The 8,057-nt window shown below is 46.7% G+C and overlaps 1 long non-coding RNA gene across 1 annotated transcript in view; it reads left to right on the forward strand.

Annotated features, from left to right (window-relative positions):
* Positions 1-4,799: 4,799 nt before the first annotated feature.
* The window catches only part of LOC114008271 (uncharacterized), a 7,597-nt gene continuing 4,339 nt past the window's right edge, over positions 4,800-8,057 (forward strand). The window contains exon 1 of the long non-coding RNA XR_003549828.1: positions 4,800-4,912. This is a non-coding gene — a long non-coding RNA (uncharacterized LOC114008271). The remainder of the gene's footprint in view (positions 4,913-8,057) is intronic.

The following is an 8,057-nucleotide window of genomic DNA, read 5'->3' on the forward strand; positions in this document are numbered from 1 at the left end:
AGTTTGCTCAGTAACTGGGGGTGGGGAGGGGTGGTGGGGAGGGTGTGGCTGGGAAAAGCCCTGGGCTACCAGAGACCCTGCCTTCCCTCCACCAGAGACCAAGATAAGAGACAAAGATACAGGGAGTAATCCCCAAAATAAAAAAGAAAAATTCTGGTGGCAACTGGGAAGGGCTGAGTGTTTCCTTTCAAGTCTTAAACTTCCCTTTATCACCTCACTCTTGTACCAAGCTGCACAGGTTGAGGAAGGAGGTCAGCTTCCTGCCTCGTATTGAACCCTGAGAGTGTGCATGCCTGCAGCCAACCCTGGCCCTACCCTGGGCTGGTGCCATTGATGTGGGGACACGGGGACACCTGGTTGATCAGGCCCAGCACTCATAGCGGTACATGGGTTCTTCATTCTCCATGAGCTGCAGACATAGAGAGGGACAAGCAAGCAGGTTTTATTAAGAGAAGTACAGAGAGCTCTCCAGCAGTGTGGGTCCTGAATGGGTTGCCAAAGAGGAGCTGAGATGCAGGGTTTTATCTGTGCCAGAGCGGCTTTGTTCGGGCTTATTTTCAGGTGGGGCTTGTGTATGCAATCCTCCCCTCCATGGTGTGGGTCCTGTACTGGATGGGTCCAGTTATTTTTCTCCTATTTCTGGAGTAGGTACAAAGATCAGGGGATTCTCTTTGTCTAAAAGATTTGGACCATAGAAACCATTATCTTATCTTCTCAGAATGTGGTGGAGCATGAGACCTGGAAAAACCTCAATTCTTATTTTTGTTTTAGGTCATGCTGCTTAGGTTAATCAACGTAACACCACTGCCAGCTATTTGTTTATTTATTTTTTCTTTTTTTGGAGAGGTTTTTGCTATAGGGCGCATGGGCTCGACAGAAAGACAGAGAGAGACAGAGAGACAGAAAGCGAGAAATCACCCCCCAGGGGGGATGGTCACGCCGCAATCCCTTCTCCTCCATTCTCCTCTCGGGATCTTGGGCACGCACACACACACACACACACACACACACACACACACGCCCAGCATGAGTTTAAGCCACCGGGTCCAGGACTAGAACCGTGGTCGACTACATGGGAGTCCAGCGACATAGCCATTATGCTAACTGCTAGTCCCACTGCCAGCTATTTGTAAGAGCACTGAACTGTTGTGTCTTCATTTTAAAACTTAGCCATTCAGTGATTCCATTTGGAGCCTATTCCTGAAAGGGAGCTGGGGCCCCCTAAGAGAGGGGGGTTTGTTTCCCCTTTTGTTAAAGTAAAAGTAAGAATTTCCCAAACTGAAAATTAGTAAGGGCTGAACTACAAGTAAGATGTAGTTTCTATTGGTCTTGGAATAGAAGGTCCATTTACATTGTAATGGCCCAGAGTAAGGGGTAAGTCTTCAGACTCTGGTGATGATAATGAAACAACATTGGCCATGAATATGGTCCATTTGACCTTAAAACTCTCAAAGGAAAGAGAAAGTTTTCATTTCAATGTGTAAGATGTTTTGTAGGATGGAAACTGCTTGCTTGAGCTCAAAGACCCTAGGCTGAATGGATCCAGAAGCCTGGACCAAAATACGGCCTCACCAATCAAGGATCCAAGAGATTATCGTGTCCTCTTGAGCCAATCATTGAAATGATCATGCTCTCGGAGACCAGGTGTTTTCAGCATGAGTCACCCACTCTCCTTGCTTTGTACTTTGCAAATAAAACTATTTTCCTTCAACACACCATGTGCCTGTGGTTTGGTTTTACAATGTTTGTGTGAGCAATCCTGTCTGAGTTCATTGACAGTTTATTGGTGACTGTGAAGGGACTAAGATCCTGCACAGGCGTCAAGTCCAAGGACCCTTGGATGATGGCCACCCTCAGAACTTGTCCTGCAGCTGCCTGAGCACCCTGGGTCAAGGACAGTCCTTAGTGATTGGCTGCCGGCCAGCTGCTGTTGACCCATGATGATTTCAGTTTTGTGGTGAAGGAAACATGGCACTGGATGGGATTTGGTAGATGTCCGGTAAGTTATAAGACTCGTGTGTGACTACGCCAAGGCCTGTCTTTCCCTGTAGATATTTGGTTTCTATTTTGACAGAATGCTTGTTGGGTGGGTTTTCCTCCATTTGGCTAAAGGGTAGCTATAAGCCTCCATTTAGATGTTTGGTTTGTGCTTTGACAGAATATTTGTTTGGTGTGTTTTTAACCTTTGGATACTTTTAGGCCAGAGACCTGGGCAGCTTGGATGTAGAGGTTGGATGCCACACCACAGTCGGCTGATGCAACTCAGATCTAGTCTGTCGTCAGACCTGCAGTGCACTGGGATCTAACCCGGATGTAGCACGTGGCACTCTACTCTGCACACGGCACCAGATCCTACGTGGCACCGTTGTCTGCTCTCCCCCTAAACCATTACTACACATGAGTTATAGTCTACTCAGGGAGGAATAAGAGGACATTCAGACATAGCCAAATTTATTGGAGTTTATTAATTAAGCTGGCGGCATGCGAGGAGACTCGTGTCTTTCAAAACCCTGCAGTTCCAAGTGTAAGGTGAAGGGCGTTCATAAAGGCAAAAACTGTAGTCATGTCTGCGATGATGTGATTCACAAGGGTAAGGTGCAGTGGTCTTGAATGGGGGAAGAGGGTACCGGGTAGGGCTTTAACAACATAAAAGCAAAAGCACAGTCCAGAAGCAAGAAAAGGGGGTTCATCCTTCTTCAGGGTATGTTCCATCTCTGCCTAAACACAATAGATCTTAATGGACTTCATGGCTCAGGGCTAGGGGTCTGGCTGATTCCATCACTAAGGAACACTTTCAGGGCAGTTAGGAGGAGTGGGGTTTAAAGACAATAGGAATTTAATTACTCTGTTTACTTTTAGGCACAAAGGAGAAGCAAGTTTCCAGTCATAGGAATCTAAGAGTTTATAATGCAGGAGCTCCTCCAAGGTGGAGGCGTTCCTGCTTTATTCCTCCTTCTCCTGGAGGCGCTTTTCCAAGATGTAGTCACTCCTGCTTCACATGGACTGTTCCTGCCTCTAAGACACTTCCCCTCCCTATATCCTTATAAAAACCCCTAAACCCCGCCCTAGGGCACAACTTCTCTGGAGCTCTCTTCTCTCTGTTGAGCCAGTGAACCTTGGCCAGGAGCATTCCCAATAAAGACTCTGTATTTCTATTTTCTCACATGGTCAGCCAATTCCTCACAGATACAGGGACAAGAAGCCTTTAAAGACTGGAAATTTGGTAACCTATAAATTTGATTTTATGTTTTGTTTGAATTGGCAGTGAGTAGGATATCACAATGAGAAACTGAAAGAGAGCTCTATTCCATCTTGTAGCCCTTAGGGTACAACGAAACTTTTAGCTATGATTCTGAAACCTAGCAAGGACCCCTTAATGTGTTTCCTAAGGTTCTTGAAATATAAGGTCCGTTTACATTGTAATGGCCCCGAGTAAGGAGTAAGGCTTCAGACTTCGGTGTTGATAATGACCAACATGGACCATTAATAAGGACTATTTGACCTCTAAAACTCTCACTTAAAGGAAAGATAAGGTTTTCATTTCAATACGTAAGATGTTTTGGACAGAAACTGTGAGCTCAAAAACTCCAGACTGAATGGCGTCAGACACCTGAAGAGAAATCTGATTGTCTAAGGCCTCACCACTCAAGAACGCCCCACGAGATGATCATGTCCTCTTGAACCAGTCACTGAACTGATCTTGGGCCTGGGACCTCTGTCCCTAATTTTGCCCTTAAAAACGCATATGGAGAACATCTTGGGGAGACTAGATCATTTCAGCATGAGCTGCTCTTGCTTTGCACTTTGTGATAAAGCTGTACTTTCCTTCAACACACTATGTGCCTATGGTTTGGTTTTATAGCGCTTGGACGAGTGAACCTGATGAGTTCGGTGTCAATTCTAAGGAAAGAAAAAAAGATAACTCTTATGTAACATTATCTGGCCCCACCGTTCACTGATCCAGGGAGCAGGGGACAAAAAATGTTTAAATTAGTTACCTAAATTCCTGATCATTCTGTGGAAAAAACAACAACAACAACAAAAAACAAAAACAAAAACAAACATATATCATTGTTTTGTGGGGAAAAAAAAGAATAAAAGAAACATGCTTAGAATTTTAGTTAGAGGGTATTGTGGTATTAGGGACCGGCAGTTAGTGTAATGGCTATGTCGCTGGACTCCCACGTATTGGACCCTGGTTCGCATCCTGGACCCGGTGGCTTAAAACTCACGCTGGGCGCGTGTGCATGCGTGCCCAAGATCCCGAGAGGAGACTGGAGGAGAAGGGATTGCAACGTGGCCATCCTCCCTGGGGGGTGATTTCTCGCTTTCTGTCTCTCTGTCTCTGTCTGTCTGGCGAGCGCATGCGCCCTATAGCAAAAACCTCTCCAAAAAAAAAAAAAAAAGAATTTTAGTTAGAGGATCTGCTCAATAACCCGCTGTGAAAAGAAATGCGCATTCCTTTATATCAGTAAAGCCAATAGATGTAAATAGTCTTTTCTGATGCTATCCCTCTGCCTTTCCTTGGAACAGGGAAAAAGGGATTAGCAGTGTGACCTCTGGCCTAGAAAGGCATGGTTCTTTGCATTCTCTCCCACCACCCTTCCTTAGCATAACTCCAGACCTCCTTTGTCCTTCTGAGTGTACAATTTCCAGTAGATTGGCTTTTCTTAAAGGAACAGTTTGTGTGGTTCCCATGTGCCCGGCATGAGCTGAATGTGTCCCTTTCCCTTATCTCTGTGTACCTTTCCTGTGTGTCTTTCCACCGTGTCAGTGGTTTTTCAGTGACCCTAAGGGCGATGTCCTTGGCCTCTATAGATTTGGTGTGGTGAGCAGGGTAAACCAAAGCTGCTCTGTCCTTCCAGAAGTCACAGGCAAGAGGACTCAGGAGCTGACAAGCCAGCAAAAATGGGTGAGCACTTCTTACCAGTTGGACTCCTGCTCTCTGTGGAATTCAGTTTAATAGATCCTATTAAAAAAAGTAATTGTTGGGAACCAGCAGTTAGCATAATGGCTATGTCGCTGGACTCCCACGTAGTCGACCTCGGTTTGCGAGAAAGGGGTGATGACTATGCCACAATCCCTTCTCCACTCCTCTCCCAGGATCCTGGGCACACATGCACATGAGGCTGATGTGATTTTCAAGCCACTGGCTCTGAGCCTCGAACCTTAGTCAGTCATGTGAGAATCCAGTAACATAACTGCTGCGCCATCTGCTGGTCCCTGTAGTGTTTTTCTGGTGTGAGTACTCATTGCCTGTTTTTCCCAACTGGAAATGGTCTCTATGTTTGTGTCAGAAGTCCTAAGGAGGCAGAAACAGGCCTAGAGCTCATGACAGCCGTTGTTCCAGTTGGACCCCACAGGCGGGCACATTTTGCAGTTCTCACCAGGTCAGAATCCATCTGAACTAACTTTGCTGTGGGTCCTCCCCAAAGCTCGGATGAGATTCTTCTGTCCTGTTACATTTGTGAGAGCTTGATCTGTGACCTAATGGGAGTTCTCTCTCGGTCCTGCCATCTCAAGAGCATTATTTACAGGTGGCCCTCCTGAAAAGACTGGGAACACAACCCATGTAGGATTTCACAGGGCACACGTAAGGGCTTTTGCTGTCAGTTCTTCGTTACCTGGTCAGTGGTAGGAACTATTTGTGGCCACAAGAGTCTTAGACTTCCTTAGTCCTTCTGCAGGAGTGAATTTGGGGCGGGGGGAGGTCATTGGGAAGGGCGTTCCCTATTCTATGAAAAGTCTTCACTCTTTTTTTTTTTTTTGAGGGGGGTTTTTTTTGTTTTTGTTTTTGTTTAGTTCTCTCTTGGTCCTGCCATCTCAAGAGCATTATTTACAGGTGACCCTCCTGAAAAGACTGGGAACACAACCCATGTAGGATTTCACAGGGCACACGTAAGGGCTTTTGCTGTCAGTTCTTCGTTAACTGGTCATTGGTAGGAACTATCTGTGGCCACAAGAGCCTTAGACTTTCTTAGTCCTTCTGTGGGAGTGAATTTGGGGAGGTCACTGGGAAGGATGTTCCCTATTCTATGCCCCTTTGGAAAGTCTTCACTCTTAATGAAGAGGCTTCGTGAATTAGGTCATTATTGTCACTAACATAAGTGACCTTTTGGAGATTGTTTGGGGCACCCTCTATCAGTAATCCTCTTCCTCTCTTCTCCATAAGCAACCTGTTACCTTCTTTCCATCTAAGAGATGCACAGGGTCTTGGCCTTATGTGGAAATGGCCAGTGAAGTTTGGGTCCTTGAAAGATGGCCATTGTAAACATGTGTTATTGCACATGTGTGACTGACGAGTGTTTTCCGTTTTCCTATCTCTGGGAGTAATCTTACAGGTGTCAGACCAGCTTGCTGAAGGCTCTCGTAAGCATAGGGCCCACCTACGAGGTGGAACCCCAGGAATTGAGAGCAGGTGGAGGTCCCATTTTCTGGATTTGTGCTGTGGCAGGTCATATTACCTACTGCAATGGAACCTTGATTTGTAAAACAGCTTTGGGGCTTGGAGGAGAGGTGCACTTGGGAGATTGGTCCCTCCTGTACAGAAGACAGATTAATGGGACCAGCAGTTGGAGTAATGGCTCTGTTGCTGGACTCTCATGTGGTCAACCATGGTTTAAGCCCGGACCCGGTGGCTTAAACTCACACCATGCTCATGTGCGTGCATGCCCAAGATCTCGAGAGGAGAATGAAGGAGAAGGGATTGTGGTATGGCCATCCCCCCCGGGGGGTGATTTCTTTGTTTCTGTCTCTCTGTATTTCTGGCGAGTGCATGTGCCCTATAGCAAAACCTCTCCAAAAACAAAAATTGTATTTACTAAAAAAAAAAGAAGAAGGAAAGAAGTCAGATTAACAATTGGGATGTCATTTTTAGGGTAGTTTGGAGTGGCAGATATTTAGGGGAAGTGTCTTTGGATGCAAAGACAACAGCTGGATGCTAACGGGATTATACCTGATACAGTAGAGCATTAATGAGTGTAATTACTCTTGAATCAAGCTGCAGGTCCCTCTGAGATCCAGGGAGCCTCAGCTGATCACAGGGAATCTGAGGTTTAAGCCTCTGTACTGCATCCTGGATGGCAGCCTGAGTCTCCGTAGGACATTTCCCTCCTCCATCTGGGAGTCCATACTGTCTGAGACCTAAGTAGCAAACTCATTTTCCTGTGCATGTGTGTGTGTGTGTGTGTGTGTGTGTGTGTAACAATCTTGGCTTCCTCTGCTCTTTCCTATAAAATAGGGTGTTCCATCATTCTCACACTTCTGGAGAGTGACCGAGTCAGGCAAGACTTGTAACCTCACCCTGGTGCATGAATGCCAGCTGGCTCAGGGTCCCCAGAATGACTATGGGATCATAAATCCCAGGCAGGTGGCCTAACATTGGTAGGTAGGCACCCGGTCACAGTCAGATAGTGGCCTGCTGGATGGTTTGGTTGCACCATTTGAGGCAAGGGGGTAGGTGTCTGGCAGCCTCAGTAAAAGAGCAAGGGTCAGGAGTATCATTAAGGCAAAATCAGTATTAGGAACAGAGCCCCAGTGAAAATGCCTCTGTTTAGTTATCCCAGGCATCTTAGGTCTGTCAGGATCCCTACCAGTAAGGGGTAAACTATTGCTAGCAAAAGCCTCTCCCATAACTTCCAGCCCCTTGGGGCCATCCCAGCCAGCACTACAGGAGGGGCTAGGAGCAGGACATTGTAGGGGTATAGTGGGGATGTCTTCGTTGCTGTCCTCAAGCTTCTGCTGTGCATAGATTGGTCAGCGTCCGGAGTGACCAAACCAAGGTGTAAACTCCTCAGGCTTCCGCCATGCGCAGAGCAGCCAGCCTGGGAGTGGCCTCAGTAAAGCTGCAGTCTCAATGACAGGTCTTGGTCCTCTGGAAGGGTATCTTAGTTGGCTACTCAGGGTGTTTTCTTTATCCTCCAGGTCCAGGGGTCCTCTGATGCTGTGGCTTGCTTTACTCATGAGGGGTGGATTCATGGAGCTAGCCCTGCAACCTTAACTACTTATTTCTGGGGGTGCCTCAGGGGTGCTCAGGGGTGAACATTCACCATTCCTGC

This window comes from Tupaia chinensis, unplaced genomic scaffold, assembly GCF_000334495.1.
Source record: "Tupaia chinensis unplaced genomic scaffold, TupChi_1.0 Scaffold000041_1, whole genome shotgun sequence".
Lineage (NCBI taxonomy): Eukaryota > Metazoa > Chordata > Mammalia > Scandentia > Tupaiidae > Tupaia > Tupaia belangeri.